Source organism: Eptesicus fuscus, chromosome 14 (assembly GCF_027574615.1).
Source record: "Eptesicus fuscus isolate TK198812 chromosome 14, DD_ASM_mEF_20220401, whole genome shotgun sequence".
Taxonomy (NCBI): Eukaryota; Metazoa; Chordata; class Mammalia; order Chiroptera; family Vespertilionidae; genus Eptesicus; species Eptesicus fuscus.
In genome coordinates this window covers 20,302,660-20,320,336 of record NC_072486.1, presented here as the reverse complement: position 1 = coordinate 20,320,336, position 17,677 = coordinate 20,302,660, and positions in this window count along the sequence as shown.

The window sequence follows — 17,677 nt, the reverse complement described above, 5'->3', positions numbered from 1 at the left end:
GTGTTCCTTTTGTCACCAATATTCTCAAAATTCCCTTTCATCTTCCTGTTTTCTACCTCGGAGTTGAGCTCAATCCACTCTTATATGTTTGAGTTTATTTTAGAGAATTTTATTGAGTTTATACCCACATACTTTTATAATCATACAACTATCTTACTTCCCCAACTTCCATTTGTCATTTTCTCTCATGGTTTTGCTCTTATATGTGAATAGCTATTCTTATTTTTGTTCATTTTCTGTTTTCCATCATACCGTCAAACAATATTGATTCCATGCACATTTTTTTACCAAGCACTGAACTAAGGATTACAAATAAAATAAAATATGACCCCTATCCTTGAAGAAGTCATGGTCAAGCTAAGAAAAATATATATAAAGATATTGTTGGAGGGTCTTAAGACCATTCGCTGATCAATGATTAGCAAAGGCTCTTTATTCAGAGCTTGCTATAGCAAAGCAGTCATATAACTGGTCTGTTTGTAAACACTCAAAGGCAGAGAAGCGAGTGTAAAAGATTTATAAGGTAAAAATGAGAGACTCCAGGTTTACCCTGGTTGATGGTTTTTGACATGAGGAAGCTGGACACAGGCTAAGTAGAGGTGGTCGTTCCACGTGATAAGTTAGGGTTGCCATGCTTACATACACCATTCATGGCTTCGTCTAGTTCATCCCAAAGTGGAAGTAGGAGTAAAAATTAGGGAAGCTGGCCATTATTGATAAAGTCCTAACCACGGTGAGCTAATTGCTACAGAAGTTGTGGTTACACTGAACTAGACCAGTTGGTCCAGATTGTGAGTCAGAGTTCTAGTTTTCTATATGGTCTTCCGTTGTTTACTTGTATATCCAGTTTCACAATTATACTTAAAGAATTACAGAATGACCCATCTTTTGGTATTTTAGCCCACACAGTAGTGTGTCGGAGCTAGGGACACATTTTATGACAATGGAAATGTGACAATGAGTTTATGTCCCCTGGATCTGCTGCTTCATCATACACCCACCACCCAGAGGCAGCCATCAGAGGGGACTGGTACAGGCTCAAAATGCCAGACTGGGTGCGCTATTCAGCGGGATTATGTAAAACACTGACAGATGATATACAACATTCTGTCCACAACAGCTAAAATTCTCAGTTCCTGGAACCAAGGGGTAGACTTAGGATTGCCTCTTCTTACCATCCTTCCAGTGACCAAAAACAGAATGTGTGTTCCCCATCCTTGCAAAATTAGCCAGGTTAAAGGTTTGTTTTCTCTTTTGTTGTTGTTGTTTTTGACCCATAAAAAACTGTACTTGGTGAATAAATTCTTCTCCTTTCTCTTCTGGTTAAATGCTCTTAAAATTCAGTTTACTTGTCTAGTAGAAGAAGTTTCTGGGAGATGGAGCAATTAGTTGCACTTAGTATGCATGTTGATATTGGTTCTCCATCCTTCTTGCCTAAAGCCCCCTGTCTTTTACTGTAGCTTCATGTAATGTCCTCCATAATAAAGTAGTAACACAGACCTATTTACTTCAGGCCCTGCATTCTGTAGAACCCAGGCTAAGGCATCAGGGTCCCAGGAATAACTCCTAGGCTTCTATTTCATGGGGTACACAGGATTAGATTTAGGGCCAAGAGATCATTCATTCAGTTGGAATTGATGACTAATTTAACATACAAAAGAAAATACTAAGGAGAGATTTGGATATATGTGCATACAGCTCAGAAAGGTCAAGATTAGAAATCAGATAAAATGGGAGTCATCCGTATATGGATTATAACTGAAGAATAATTAGGATGGATTGTCTAGGGAGAGAATGTGAAGTAATATGGTAAACAGATCTATAAGCAATCCTGGAAACTATTACATGTGGGCTTATAATGAAATTGTATAGAAGCAGAGAAGCAGCTGATGGGCTGGAACATAAACTGCTTCTCTTCTTCTATACAATTTCATTTTAAGCCCACATGTAATAAAGTGAGAGATTATAAAAGCCAAGAAAAGAGAGTAGTTCGAGTTTTATATAATGGGCGACAACATTGAATGCTACTGCAGAGTCAACTAAAATAAAGGCAAAAAACCATCTATGAGGTGTAGAATCATGATTATTGATGATACTGGAGGAGAGGGGTGGGAAGCTATTTTCTTGCAGTAAGGAGTAAAGACAGCAGAAGACATATTAGGCATTAGGAAATGGCACAGAGGAAAGAAACAGCATGGGATGTCCTCAAAGTTCCTATAGTTTGGTGTTGTTAGGATATAGAAATCCTATCTAATAAAAGAGAAATATGCAAATTGAACATACCTCCGCCATGCCCACAAGCCATGCCCACCAGCAAATCAGGAGTGAGTATGCAAATTAACCCAACAAATATGGCAGCGGCCACAGAGCTGGAGAGAGCAGGAGTCTTGGGTTGCCCCCAGCGATGGAGGAAGCCAAGCTTTCGTCCCGCCCTGGCCTGCCTTGGCCTCCGCTCAAGGCTACAAAGTTTCAATTATAGAAGATAAATAAATCCCAACTAAAATGGCGCAGCCACAGAGCTGGAGCCAGCTGAAGGCTTGGGTTGCCCCTGGCGATGGAGGAAGCCAAGCTTCCCGCTCTGGCCAGCCCTGGCCTCTGCTCAAGGCTACAAAGTTTCAATTATAGAAGATAAATAAATCCCAGATACCAGTGCCTCCACTTGGGTCACTGGGGGGCGTGGCTGGCCTGCAAACCACCACAGGCCCCTCACCCAGGCCGCCCCACACCCCAAGGGAACCCTCACCCTGATCCAGGACACCCTTCAGGGCAAACCAGCCGGCCCCCACCTGTGCACCAGGCCTCTATCCTATCTAATAAAAGAGTAATATGCAAATTGACCATCACTCCAACACACAAGATGGCTGCCCCCATGTTGTCAAAGATGGCTGCCCCCATGTGGACACAAGATGGCCACCACAAGATGACCAGCAAGGGATGGCAGTTGGGATGGACCAGGCCTGCAAGGGAGGGCAGTTGTGGGCAATCAGGCCAGCTGGGGAGGGCAGTTGGGAGGGACCAGGCCTGCAAGGGAGGGCAGTTGTGGGCGATCAGACCAGGAGGAGAGAGCAGTTAGGGGTGATCAGGCCTACAGGGGAGGGCAGTTAGGGGCAAACAGGCTGGCAGGGGAGCAGTTAGGCATCCATCAGGCTGGCAGGGGAGTGGTTAGAGGGTGATAAGGCTGGCTGTCAGAAGCAGTTAGGGGCAATCAGGAAGGCAGGCAGGCGAGCAGTTGGGAGCCAGCAGTCCAGACCCCATCCCTCAAGGGGTCCCAGATTGGAGAGGGTGCAGACTGGGCTGAGGGACACCCCCTGTGCACGAATTTCGTGCAGCAGGCCTCTAGTTAAGACAGAATGAAGGATGCCACATGTTTTGTCTAAGAAGACACTTCACGTTATTATGAAATATTTCATAATGTGGGATATGAAGAGAGAAGTTTGTTCTAACCTGAAAGACAACTGGTATAGTAGTTTTATAATAGCCTATGGGTCCTGGATTAAATAAGGAAGTAAATAAATCCCTTTAATTTATATGAAAATATGTGTGTGTGTGTCTGCATGTGCGTTTTACTAGAGAAAATAGACATTTATCCAGTTTTTGAAAAGATCCAAATATTACAAAAAGAGAAATAGTCATTTATGTAGAGTATGTTCCAGAATCTCTGTTTGCAAAAGATTTATTGCTTTTAGACATTTCTTAAATTGCTGAACAAAAATACAAGGCTGTAATTATAATCTCAAGTATGCTTCTGCAAATCTGAAGTGTGGGAAACCATGCAGATTCTGATAGGGCCAAGATAATTACAAGCAGCATGCAGAATATAATTGCAGGTTTGAATGCCAGGAACTGAGGGATCTAAAAAGGAAATTAATTTAAAGGAATCCATGTGCTTGAAATAGTAGGTAAGAGGGTCTGTGTTCTCCTGGAGCAATTTCTAACAGAACAGTAAAGCATCAATCTGGTGAATTATTAATTATATTTGAAAACTAAAAAGCTAAAATATTGATAAAAAGCAGGTTATTTCCTTGGAGTGAAGTGATCTGTATAATCCTCAGCCTATCTCCTGTGGTTAACATAAGAAGTAGCAAAAAAGAAAAAATGTAAATTATATTGATAACATTTAATATAAATAAAATTTATATTATATTTTATATCTCTTCCAACTCTCATTTGCCTACTGGCTGGGTAATACATGACAAAGTATGTCTTACAACCTGGTAGATAGAGGGAAAATATTTTTTCATCATATTTGTGTATGAAACTCTTTATCTGGCTATTTTCTAACTAGCATTAACCATCTCTTTAGAATTCTGCAACTTAACACTAGCATGTAGGTCAGCTATAATGGCAAAAAAAAACCAAAAAAAAAACAAACACCAAACAAACCCACAATGAAGCTAATTTCAGAAAGGGAGTTTGTAATCTGAAGGCCATTCCTTCTCAGCTCATCCATAGTCCTGACTTTAGGAGACTTGGCATTGAACACTTAAGAGGAAGTAGATAAAGACATGGTCAGAGCCAATGACTTCTGAGGTTGGGAGTATGGTGCTACCTATCCAGGTATTGAGTGCATCTTGGCTTGGAGTTTGCAATTCTTTGGGAGTCACCTGTCTGTCCTGGTTTGGGCACTAATCTAATGGGAAAAGAAAATTGACTTTCCTACCCCCAGCCCGGGCACAGCATGTTGGTTTGATGTCCCGTAAGAAAGAGTACCCTGGACTGGTGCCATGTATGCACCCAGATGTCTATGAAGGTCTATACTCCCCCAGCAAACAAAAAGAAAACACTGTGACTGTTTGAGAGTAACTGCAAAAGAGGAAACATTTTCATTCCAAGATTTATTTTTTTAAAGTTTGAGCCATGTACTAGAAAAACCATATATGGCTTCTAAGTATACAACTGACAGATTCTTATAGGGGAAGCATGAGAGAAGTGGGCATATGGAATTTTGACCCCAAAGGGAAGAAAGGATAGAGAAAAAGACAGTAAAGGTGACTCAAGACAAACTACTTACTTCATAACTTCCCCCCCAGACTCCTAACTTCAGAAAGTCAGGTGACAAGTCTTTAATGGTGTGTTCATTCTTATCCTTATGAGACCAAATATTATAATCCACAATGGGGCCCTCTTAATCACTACTTGATATACTGTACTTTATGAAGCAAATCCTCTAATCTCTCTCAAAAGGACTAGAAGAAATAAAATAACCCACCAAGCCCACTTTGAGATTAGTGGCCTCTTAGTTTTTAATTAAAAATGTCTTGTGGAGTGAGATTTTATGAAACCTCCTTCTCAATTAAAATGTACAAGTATTATTTTATTGGGTAATGAATGGCTTTAATAACCCTAAAAGCACTTATGCATTTAGATCCACAGGCTGTTTATGAACTTCTGACTTTCTGGTTCAATAGCAGGAGTCCTATAAGTCTCCTTGTGATTCATGTCTCTGAGGAGTTGTAAACAACAAAGTCAATTCAATGCAAGTCTTTGGGGCCTATCGTTTGCTTCGCTTTGCAGATCTAGGGCTCTCATCTTGTGGACTCTGAATATGCTTCAGCAAGTCAGTGAGCACCTGAAATTGTGCAATAGTTTGTGTGTATATTTATGTGCTTGGGGAGGCTGGATAGATTTCTCAGCCACTTACAATGATTCACGCCTGAAGCTTGCACAACTACTGCAGCAGGGTTTCTCAGTCTTAGTTCTGTTGCTGTTTTAAGTCTTTTTTTGTGGTGGGTGCTATCAATTGTTGTAAGATGGTAGGATATTTAGAAGCACCCCTGACCTCTAGCCATTAGATAGTAGTAGCAATTCCTTTCTACTCACTGGTTTTGGCAACCAAAAAATCTCCAGACATTGTCAAATATCCCCTCGGGGGCAGAATTATTCATTCCAGCTTCAGATTCTCTTCAATTCTTATCACATCTAATGACACATATAATTCCAGCAGGCAGCTGTGTTTATCGCTAAAGTAAGCACAGTATTAAAAGGCAACCCTTTATTGTCTCCTGTCTTACAGTAGAAGAGAAGGTAAATGCAATTACTATGGCCTATCTAGCTGATCCTTGGGTTAGGAAGCAGTCAATTTTGAGACAAAAACCCTAAATTTCAGACTTAGTTTCATCATTTTTATCTACTTGACCTTGAAAATGTCCTAGATGAACCTTACTATTCTCATCTATGAGAGATTATTAGTATTATCTAAGCCTATTCTCATACAGTATTTGAGGGTCAAATATCATTGTGGACATGAAAATGCTTTATAAACTGTAGAGTGATGTTGAATTATATGGTAGAATCATTTAAAAATAACTATAGAGAGTGGCAGAAAAGGTTAATTGTCTTCTTCTTCAATAAACATCAGTAAAGGGAACTCACTTTTCAATGTGCTCAAAATGTTCCATTCACTGCTAAATACATTCATTTTATCTTATCCTTTCAAATTTCCCTTGTGTGTGTTTTATAACACTAAAATATGTAAGTACAGTATTATAAATAGGTAAATCACTTATTATCCATGTTTGCTCAAAACTATTTTAACAATATGGCTCTGAGCAAAAATTTTGGGGACCTCCATTCTGGAAAACAGTGCTCTGGAGAACAGTGTGGGCCTTATGGCTTGGAGAGGGTCACCTTTTTTTATCTGACTACAAATGATTGTATTAACTACTAAGGAAATAAACTAGATCTCAGATTGGCTTATTATCAAGATCACCTACAGAAATCTTTTAAATTTTTGTTAAGCGCAGTCTAGACTTGCTGAAGCAGAATCTCCAGGGCTGGGACCCAGCATCCATGGATGACTCTGACATGCAGACATACGGAGAACTAACCCTAACCTCAGCAATTAATAAGCTGTCAATTAATGAATGTTTTTACAAGGTTAGCAAACACAGGCCAGGGTATACAGGTAGACTTCCAGGGCAGAGGAAAGAAGTGAAGATAGTAAGGCGGCAAAAACCCTAGGACATTTCATCTATTGTCTTTCTAGGACAGACTTTAACCACGGCATTTCTCTTTATATAGAACTTCAACTTCTGTGCTGTAAAACATCAATGTGTCATTATTGTACCTAGCCAATAGATTTCCAAATATTGAAGAATTAAAAAATGCTCTGAGTAATAATTGTTTCTCATTATTCTTTGCAAAGTTTTATTTTTACTAAGAAGAACAATTGCTTAGGTACTGCACACCTTTTACTGTGTGCCACAATTCCTGTGATATAATCATCAAAGTTTAATGAAAGGAAAATGGGCTGCTAAGCATGGAGACCCACAGGAAGCATGTTCTTCTCCAGTGTTTGCAAAGAACTGATCAAAAAATGTTTCTTAAAAAGCTGTTTCTCTTCTCTCGATCTCTTTTTATTCTCATTTTTAAAAGAGACACAATATCTTCTTTGGAGCCTCACAAGACTTACATGATTTTATGGATGTGAAACCTGCTGCCATTATCTGCCTGCCCTGGGGTGTAGATGAGCAGTGTCAGCTTTGATGTAAGAGCCAGGCCACTTGATAATAATGGATAAAAAGACTTTCTGGGTATTTGCCATTCAACACAGCATTTTCATAGTATATCTGGCAGAGCCGCTAAAAAGCTGTAGGTCAGTGGGCTCCTATATATTTGCATTATTTTACAAATGAAAACATTTGGTCTCATGATGTGTGTTTCCTGCAGTATTTAAGAATATTCTATTTTGTCTGTTGAAATAAGATAAATAAATAAGGAAGGTAGATGGAAGATTTTAGAAGCAAGTAGCTTGTGAGATGTGTTGACAGATAAAGTGAATAGCACATGTGATGATTAAATTGTGCTGCTTACTCTCTGTATCTGTCAGAGTTCTGCAGAGAAACCATTTCAGTATCTTGAGAGAGATAACTACCTATCATCTATCCATCCTATCTATCATCTATCTATCCATCCTATCTATCTATCTATCTATCTATCTATCTATCTATCTATCTATCTATCTATCTATCAATCATCAATCATGATAAGGAATTGGCTTTATAATCATGGAGACTGAGAAGTCCCATGATTTTTGGTCTGCAAACTGGAGACCAGGAAAGCTGGTGGGGTAAGTTCCAGTCTGAGTCTGAAGGTCTGAGAATCAGGAGTGCTGAGGATGTAACCAGGTCCACGGGCAGGAAATGACCAATATCACAGTTCAAGCAGCTAGGCAGAGAGAGGTCAGCCTTCTTCCTCTTTTTGTTCTACTTGGACCCTCAGTGGGTTGGATGATGCCCAATCACAAATGTAAGAGAGGGTCATCTGTTTTACTCAATTCACCAATTCAAGTGCTCATCTCTTCTGGGAACACCCTCACAGACACACTCAGAAATAATGTTTAACTGGATATCTGGGCAGCCCATGGCCTTGTCAAGTTGACACATAAAATTAACCATCAAACTCTCCCAAATTCTTACATGGAAATTCTAACCCCCAGTACCTCAGAACATGACCTTATTTGGAAACAGGATCATTAGAGTTGTAGTTAGTTAAGATGAGGTTATACTGGACTAGGGTGGGCCCCTAATCTAATATGAATGGTGTCCTTATAAAAGGGGAAATTTGGACACACACACACACACACACACACACACACACACACACGATGTGAAGATGAAGGCAGGGATCAGGGTGATGCACAAGTCAAGGAATGCCAAAGATTGCCCGCGAACCACCCGAAGCTGGGACAGAAACATGGGACAGATTTTCCTTCACAGTCCTCGGAGGGAACCAACCCTGCCACCATGACCATCTAGCCTCCAACAATTTCTGTTGTTGAAGCCACAGAATGTGTGATACCTTGTTACCGCATCCCTAACATGGCCATAGAAGGGCTTAGACATGAAACATACGTGAGGCATTCAGGACAAAGAAACACGAAAAAAGATTCAGGAAGTTTTTGCAGGCTAAGTGCGTTACTTTACCGTATTCTTTTTCCCTTTGCTTCTTGCCGTGTGATTAAGATGGATTTAATGAGCGGTGTGATTCAAGCATTTTAATTTGGTCTGCAAGCCTTTCTATTCTGTGACATCTGGATTAGCTTGCCGGGAAGAGTACCCAAAGTCTTCCCATCACGGCAATGTCATTTCTCAGAGTGACAAGCCCTTCAAATGTAAAATTCCAGTCTTGTGTACTCCTTGAAATAATGAGTAGGTCTTTCAGAGAACTCCAGGTTCTGCCTGCTCTTCAGGTTTCAGTGTAAGAGGAAACTTCTAGAGGAGTTTGCTTTACAGATGTGAGCATCACCTGCTTTAGGCAAATTATGATTTTACTGATTGTATAATCAGTATTTTCCACAGCCCCTCCTATGGTTGTTTCTCATTTTTATTTTTGGGTTGTAAATTTTTTTTTAAAGAAAATAATACAAGTGTGTCTGAAAGCTTCGATTTGCTACAATAAAGTCTGTTTTTCTTTTTTCTCCAAAATGATCTTATGTGATGATAAAATTCTGTTTACAATTTTAACTTCACTTTAGTTTTTTATGCTTACTAAATCATTTTAAAAATCTTAAAATATCATAACAAAGTCCTTAGAAATAAGTTTTGTGAGAACAGTCTGCCTTTGCTTACATGAAATGATATTTTCAGAGGCTCTCCTGGCTGAATGGAATTTCAAGGCTTGCCTGGCATTTCTCAGCTTCTGCATTTGTAGACTAGTTTATTATATCTGCAAATCCCCTCTAGAGATTTTTTAGGCTTATGTTTGCTTCTGCTCTTTTATATTTAACTGCTCACAGAAGCCAAGATGGCTATCATTTGGCAGGTTGCTTACTGTTTATGATTGGAATTCTCTTGGGTTTGATCTTAGCAATTTACCTTTCCGCTGCTTGTTTCTTTTATAAGTAGGAATTCGCCCTTCTAGCATGCTATTTCAATGAGGAGTAATGGAAGCGAGCAGCCTGATTGCTGAGGAAACAGCATGATTAAATAATCTAGGATGAGGTGTACCCTTCTCCAGTGGTGAGAAGGCCTTGCCTTACAGAAGCAAGCAGTGACTGATTCACTTCCTAAAATAGTCTTTGCATTGGTTACAGGATATTTCCACTTACAAATTTGTAGTTTAGCATTTACAGAAAGTAATTTTGCAAGTCATCTAGTAGCATGTTGGTTGAGCACTTAAGCCCAAAGCCAGACTGTTGGGAATTCTGGCTTTAGCCATAGTGCCTGTGTGAATTCAGGCCAGTTACTTAAACTGATGGGCCCCCATGCTCGCCATCTGTGAAGTGAGGGTCACAAGAGCACCCACCTTACAAGGAAGTAATACAGATTAAATGAGATAACACATAGCAAATTCTTAGCACAATGACTGGCATGTTAAAAGGGCTTTATACCTGTTGCCTATTGTTTTGCTTTCTAATATTTAGTGCCACTTAGCATTTTATTTATTTCTCTTTTCGAGTGAGGCACTTGGATTAGAAAGATGTCAAATATTGGCCTTTTAATAGAGGCTCTCACAGTGTAGTTAGGGAGAAAGTACATAGGAAATTGGTTCACTGTACTCAGACAATAGCAGGCAGTGGGTACCCTGTCAGTGCAAAAGAGGGGTACTCAGTCCAGAAGAGAAGTAGTCACGCCAACGTGGAGAGTCAGGCAATCGTGAAAGCTAAGTAAAATGTAGTTAGGGGTTAGAGGGAGGCAGCTCGAGCAAAGACAAAGAGCCATGTAACACGGTGCTATATGCAAGGAACCAAAAAATGGCTGAATTCCAGAGATTAAAATACAAGATGTAGAGAATAGGAAATGGATTGAGAGGGATACCCTCCTGGTGATGCTATTCTCAGGGTCTTGACCTTTGAGCTTTGAGTGCTAGACTAAGTCAAGTCCTTAAGCTGGGTTGTACCAGGGAGATCTCAGGGTGATGTGTAGAGAATGGATTTAAAGGAGCCAAAGCCGATACAGAGATATGCTTCTTAGAGGAGATAATGATCATTTGCACGGAGGCAGCCACAGTAAAAGTGGAGAGGAGGCAGTGGGAGTGAAAAAACGTTTGGGAGGTAAAGAACTTGGTGATTGGATGAGATGTGGGAGTGAGGGACAAAAAGATTTAGGATGCATTTGTTTTTTGGGTTGAGTAACAGGGTGGATGGTGCTGCTATTTACCAAGGCAGGGGACACAGGAGCAGGCTGAGAGAAGGTGGGGGTGGGCGTGGGAGAACAGCGATGATGTGAGGACTTTGGCATCTTTTCTTATGAGACATCCAGGAGGATGTAAGAATCCGAGGATGAGAGCAGCTGACTTAAAACATTGAAAAGGAAGAGCTGCTTATACTTATTAGTCTCCAAGAAGAAATCATTTTTGAATCTATACACAGTGTTTAAAACTCAAAGCAGTTAAAGGTGCTGAGCATCATAGTGAAAACAACCATTATTTATTGATTATTATGTTTATGCTAGACTTCGCTGCTAATCCTGTTAGTTTTATATATTTGCTATTTTGTTTCTGAGATATATCTCCCATAGCTACTCATTTTATGTAAAGATTCTCTTAGTTACTCTTAGTTTGGTTTACAGATTTCTAATTTTGATCTTATTAGGTGGAGAACCTGAACAATTTCATCTAAATAACTTTTTTTATGCAAGTTGCACATTCAGTCAAATGCAACATATTTTTATGAGATATGTGAACTCTTCTATATACTGAAAGGAATAGTGCAAAAGCAATATACAAACATCTTGCACCTTTAAAAGAAATATATATATATATATGTATATATATGTATATATAATATTTTTATTGATTTGAGAGAGAGAGGAAAGGAGAGGGATATATATATATATATGGAACATCATTCAGCTACCTCCTGAATGCTCTCTGAGCAGGAGTTGAGCCCCAAAGCCTGGGTATGTGCCCTGACCAGGAATTGAATCTGTGAGCTTTCAGCGCCTGGGACCACACTCAACCTGAGCCACACCAGCCAGGGCAAAACATATATGTTTAATCATTATCTTCAATTATATCATATTCAATCTTTTTCCCTTCCAACTTTCTGGCTATTTTAATGAAAAAAAATCTAGTTATTCTCAGAAGTTCTAGAAGCCCCATTACTGGTTAGACTTGTTTTAAGAAATTTGGAAAGTGAAAGGAGCAGGACCTGCTATATACTTTAAAAAAAATTTTTTTTTACTTTATTGTTTTCTCCTTTTTCTGTATCTCACTTCCTGGTGTTCAGGATAAGAAGGAAGAACTGGGGAAAGAGAAGTTATCCTACATAACTGGGTTTCTAGTCTTGTTCTTGGCCTTAGTTTGCTTTGGCCTTTCTCTCCTTTGTTCTATCTCCATCACCTCTGTTGCTTTGTGCAAACATGGTTCAAAGTGGTGTGCATGGTTCTCTTGGAATAGGGTTTATCTTTATCTCAGTGCCCTCCGAGGAGTAGCATCTCTTCCTTCAGTCTCCATACAGTCTCTGGGAGGGTATCTGACTTGGTCTCAAGAGGGATACTTCCTGAGAGGAATGTAACTCCTTCCCCTCCTCTAACTTTTATGATGACTCACATGGAACCCTGTTAGCACTGAATTTCTCTTCTGGGTCCTTAGAAACAGAAATTGTGTGTTGCTCCCATTTTATTCCCAGGTTTATTTTACTGTGACTTCTTCTTTTTCCACTGACATCAGCTATTCAATGGGCCTTCAGTCTCCAGGAATTTACAGATGTGTGTCAAAACCAGCCTTGTGTTCACAAATACACCCAAACTATAAGGGACACAGACAAGGACCTCAACAATTCTCCCATGTTTTTTTGCTTTGCTCCTAAGACAGCCACATGATGAACATACAAAGTTTGCAGCTCATAGAGCAACCAGCTAGGAGAAATAATACATCCCTCTTTTGATAGTCTCTTTCATCTTTTCAAGTGCTTTTCTCAGAACTCACTCTCAAGCTGGCTTTGAAAAGAGAGACATCACCACAAACACTGTACTTTATTTGTGGCACTTCCTTCAGTTTCCTTAGTTCATTCCAAATCCATGTGGCTCCATGTTCCTTTCTCAAAAACTAGTAGGAGGGGAGAGGTTGATGGCAGTCCGGCCATTCTGCTACCTCTCAAAATGACCTGGGAAGACGTGTGGCCCCATTGTTGGTTGCTTTCTTTAGAAGGCAGGGTATTTGCTTTAGAATGTATGTTTCTTTACCCTAAGCTTTGAGCCTTAGCCACAATCCCAGGATAACAGGAAATGGTCCATTCAACTCCCTGTTACCAAATTTAACACGAAAACAAACTTAGTATGGTTTGAGGAAAGAACTATTTAAGGACCTTCACATAGAAGATACATCTCTACGACTGCAGAAGATATTCCTTTCTGGGGAAACCAAATCCACCTGACAAGAGGTAGATACTCTTTGGGACTTCAATTAATGAGCAAGGTTAGAAAAGACATTCTTGGGGATTGCAGACAAATCAGAGGAACTTTAGTGGAAAGACGCATAGCCGAGGCATTGTGACTAAGTCACTTTAACTCTTAGATCTCTGTGGTCTTTTCTATGGAAAGGGAGGACAATCTTAACCCTTTGCACTAGCTTGCTTTTTTCTCGATTCCTTTATTCTAATGCTAACCGTGTCGAGTCACACTCACATCCGAGTGCAAAAGGTTAAGATGATCTTAAATGCTAAAATTCCATGACTCAGATTTAGGATTTTAATAATTTTCCAAATCGAACATGGAGGATGAAGGCAGAGTTTGTGAAAGTCTGCCTCTGAATAGCTGCATGAAGCACTGCTTTAGATCTGTTCTCAGCTAGATTTTATCCGACTGATTTGGCTAACTTGGAGTTAAAGTTTTCCAGGCCAGATTTCACCCATTCCTACAGGACACGGAGACATTAGTAAACAGTCACTCTCAGAACCATTAAAGAGCTGAAACAGAATTGAGAGAAGGCTAAACACAGGGCTAGAGGAGGCACTACAGAAGTCCAGCTTAATAGGGAAGTAGTTTGCAATAACAATAAATGTTTCTAACAGGCAAGTGGGATTAAGAGAAAGAATACATTAGGGTAGTACCAATTTTTATATCTGTATCTATACCACATGCACAAATATAAATATACACCTATACATTTATATCTTTGTATATCCTGATTTGGGGATTCTAGTCTCTTAAAGTAACACATTTTTCTGTCTTTATGATTGTTTTCAAAGAATCAGAAAATATATGCCCTTATCAACACAATATATAGCATGTCACCTGATACAGAGATGAGACTGAAATAGATGCAGGAAAAGAAATTTGTATTAAATGTCAATAAAATATTTTGGCAGAGATGATTTAAAAGCAGACTTTATGGGGGGGGGGGAGGAACCCACTATGTCAATTTAATACAAAAGAAAAATAATGAATAGTAGTAGTATTTGTACTGATAAGAACATATACACAGTTATATGTTTGTGTATATGTATATGTACATATACATATACTAGAGGCCCAGTGCACGGATTCATGCACATTGAAAGGATATTAATTAGAAGGTGGCTGGTGGGGTGGGACTGGGCGAGATGGGCCAGAAACACCCTGGAACCAACCTCTCATGGCCCCTCCGTGGCCAGCCACACCTGGGGCGGCGCCAGGGCTCAAAGGGTGTCTGTGGAGTGAGCAGGGTCCCTCCGGCAGGTGGGGGTCCCTTGGCCTGGCCTGCGGGGATTGGGCTAAAACCGGCAGTCCAACATCCCCCAAGAGGTCCCAGAGTGTGAGAGGGCACTCTGCAAAGTTGCTGTTGCTCAGCAGCTCCTGCATTGAGCATCTGCCCCCTGGTAGTCAGTGTGTGTCATAGCTACCAGCTGGTCAGCCAGTCGGCTGGTTGGCTGGTCGCTTAGCTTTCTATACATATAGATATTTGGGTGTGTGTATGTATATAAAATGTCTTCTTTAATAGGAAGGAAATATTTGTCACTCTTTTATTCACTATGACAAATAGTTACTGAACAATATCAGATACCAGACATTGTTCTCCCCACTGGGGACTGATCTGTGAAAAGGGAAATTTAAGTCGCCATCATATGAAGCTTCAAAATGGAAGACAGACAATAAATAAGATAATTTGGCACAACATATAAGAAATTAGATCAGTGCAAAAGAGAAAAATAAATCAGAAGAGGGAGAGTTAAATAGTGGAAGTTTACACTTCATTTAGGATGGCCAGAGAAGGTTTTACTAAAAACATGACATTTAAGACAAGACTCAAAAGGAATGTGGCTGTAAGCCATAGGCTAACTGGAGAAAAGTATTCAAATACTTTATTCATTCCACATATGATTATGAATGGCCACCATATGTGAGAAATATCCTGGCAAACTATCTAGACTAGCTCCTGTCTTCCTTACGCTTGAAATTTAGATTTCAATGCAGCTATGCACTGCACAATGATGTTTGGTCAGTGGTGGTCCCATAAGATTATAATAAAGCTAAAAAATATCTATCACCTAGCGACATCCTCGCAGCTGTGATGTTGAAGTGCAGCTCATTACTCATGTGTTTGTGGTGATGCTGGTGTAAACAAACTTCTGTGCTGTCAGGCACAAAAGAGTATAGCTCATATACTTACATAGTACATAATGATAATGAATGATTATGTTACTGGTGTATGTATTTACCCTACTGTACTGTTTATCACTATTTTAGAGTGTACTCTTTCTACTTATAAAATAAGTTGGCTGTAAAACAGCATGCCATGTTACACTGGCAGCAGCCCCATACATCTTGTATTTACCGAGTCTCTTGATTTCATCATTTCCTCTTGTGACTGAGTTCATCTCATGTTGCCTTATACGTGTAGTGTTTATAGAGACTAAAGTAGTGCACAGTCATGTCCCAGGCCTTCATGTTCACTCACCACTCACTCACTGACTCACCCAGAACAACTTCTAGTCCTGCAAGTTCCACTCATGTTAAGTGCCCTGTACAGGTGTACTATATTTTCAAAGGTTTTTTTTACCGTCTTTTTGTACCTTTTTAATGTTTACATATGGTGACATATACAAATACCATTGTGTTACAGTTGCCTGCAGTATTCAGTACAATAACAATAGCCCAGGAATAATAGGCTACCCACGTAGTGTGTAGTGGGCTATACTGTCTAGATTTGTGTAAGTGCAGTTTATGACGTTCACACAATGACAGAATTACCCAGCAACGCATTTCTCAGAATGTATCCCTATCGGCATGTGACTGCACATTAAAAGTGTCTCATCTTTCAGATTCCATGGTTGATTTGGGCAACTTACAATGAATAATCCTGCTTACCTTTAGAATTGCATAAGAAGTGTATTTAAAGAGAAAACTAAAATTAGAATTAAATAAAGATTAAACTGGTTTAACTAGATATTGTGCTTCAAAACTAAAGTCAAAATGCTTTACTGGGAAACCAAGATGGCGGCATAGGTTAAACACCTAACCTGCAGCCGGGCACAACAATTTCAAAAATACAACTAGAGGTCAGAACGGACATCGTCCAGAACCACAGGAAAGTTGGTGGACTGAAATGCCCACAGCTGGGGAGAAGGAGAAGGCCACGGGGACAGTCGGGGAAGCCGTAAAAGCCTGAGGTATGGAGAAACGGGCGGAGACACAAGCACACGCGCCTGCGGGGAGGATGGAACCGGAGAGGAAGGGGCGGCTGAGGACCTGGCCGGCGTTCACTGGCAGGAAGGAGATAAAGGCTCCGGAGTGCGCTGAGCGCCGGCTCCGATTGCACTGAATCCCATTCTGGGCGAAACCCTGGGAAACTCACTCACTTTCGCAACTCCGCCACCCCCGCAGGCCGCCCGGCCCGGGACGCTGGGGACGCCGCCGCAGCGGCGGCGCCCGGAGCCCGGCGGCCTCCCAGCACCCGTCCCCGCCGCACAGCACCCGCGCGCCTGGTGCCGCGGGCTGCGCGCCCCGCACACCGGACGGAGGCCCGGGCGCCCTCTCCGTGCACCTCCCGGCGGCGCTAGACTTCAGTAGAGTTGACTGAATTCAAGGGATTAAGAAGTATAAATTGGGGGGACGCCGCGGCGGCGACGTCCGGAACGCGGCGATGGCGGTGCCTGGAGCTCGGCGGCCGCCCAGCGCCCGTCCCAGCCGCGCGGCCCTCGCGCGCCTGGTTCCGCGGGACGCGCGCACCGCGCACCGGACGGAGGCCCAGGCGCCCTTTCCGTGCACCTCCCGGCGGCGCTAGACTTCAGTAGAGTTGACTGAAATGAAGGGATTAAGAAGTACAAATTGAGAAGTTTGAAAAAGATAGCGGCGGAGGTTAAAGGCTGTTCTGTTGCTTCGCACCCAGCGAAATCGGAGGGGATGAGGTGTGGAGGTGCGTGGGTCTGGCTGGTGGCGGGGGAAAGGGGCTTTTGTTCCAAACCTAAGGGAGATTAGCTCTCCATCACCCTGAAACCCATCTTCTGGCGAACCCCGGGAGACCCAGATGCCTGCGGGGAGAGGCGGGACTCTTGCGGAGGTGCGCCCAGCAATCAGTGTTTGCTGCGCTGGAGTGCGGAACGAGGGGACTTAGATACATGGAAGGCAGAAGGACCAGACTCACAGCCATCCAGGCTCGCTGCACCATGGCCTGTTGGCGCCCTGAGACCCCGCCCCGCCCTGGGACCCGCCCCGCACATTTTGAAGACCTGCCCCGCAAGTCTTGCAGGCACACCTGCGCCCCAAGCAACGGCTTATACATGTGGGTGGCCTGCCCTCTGGCAGCGGACCAGATG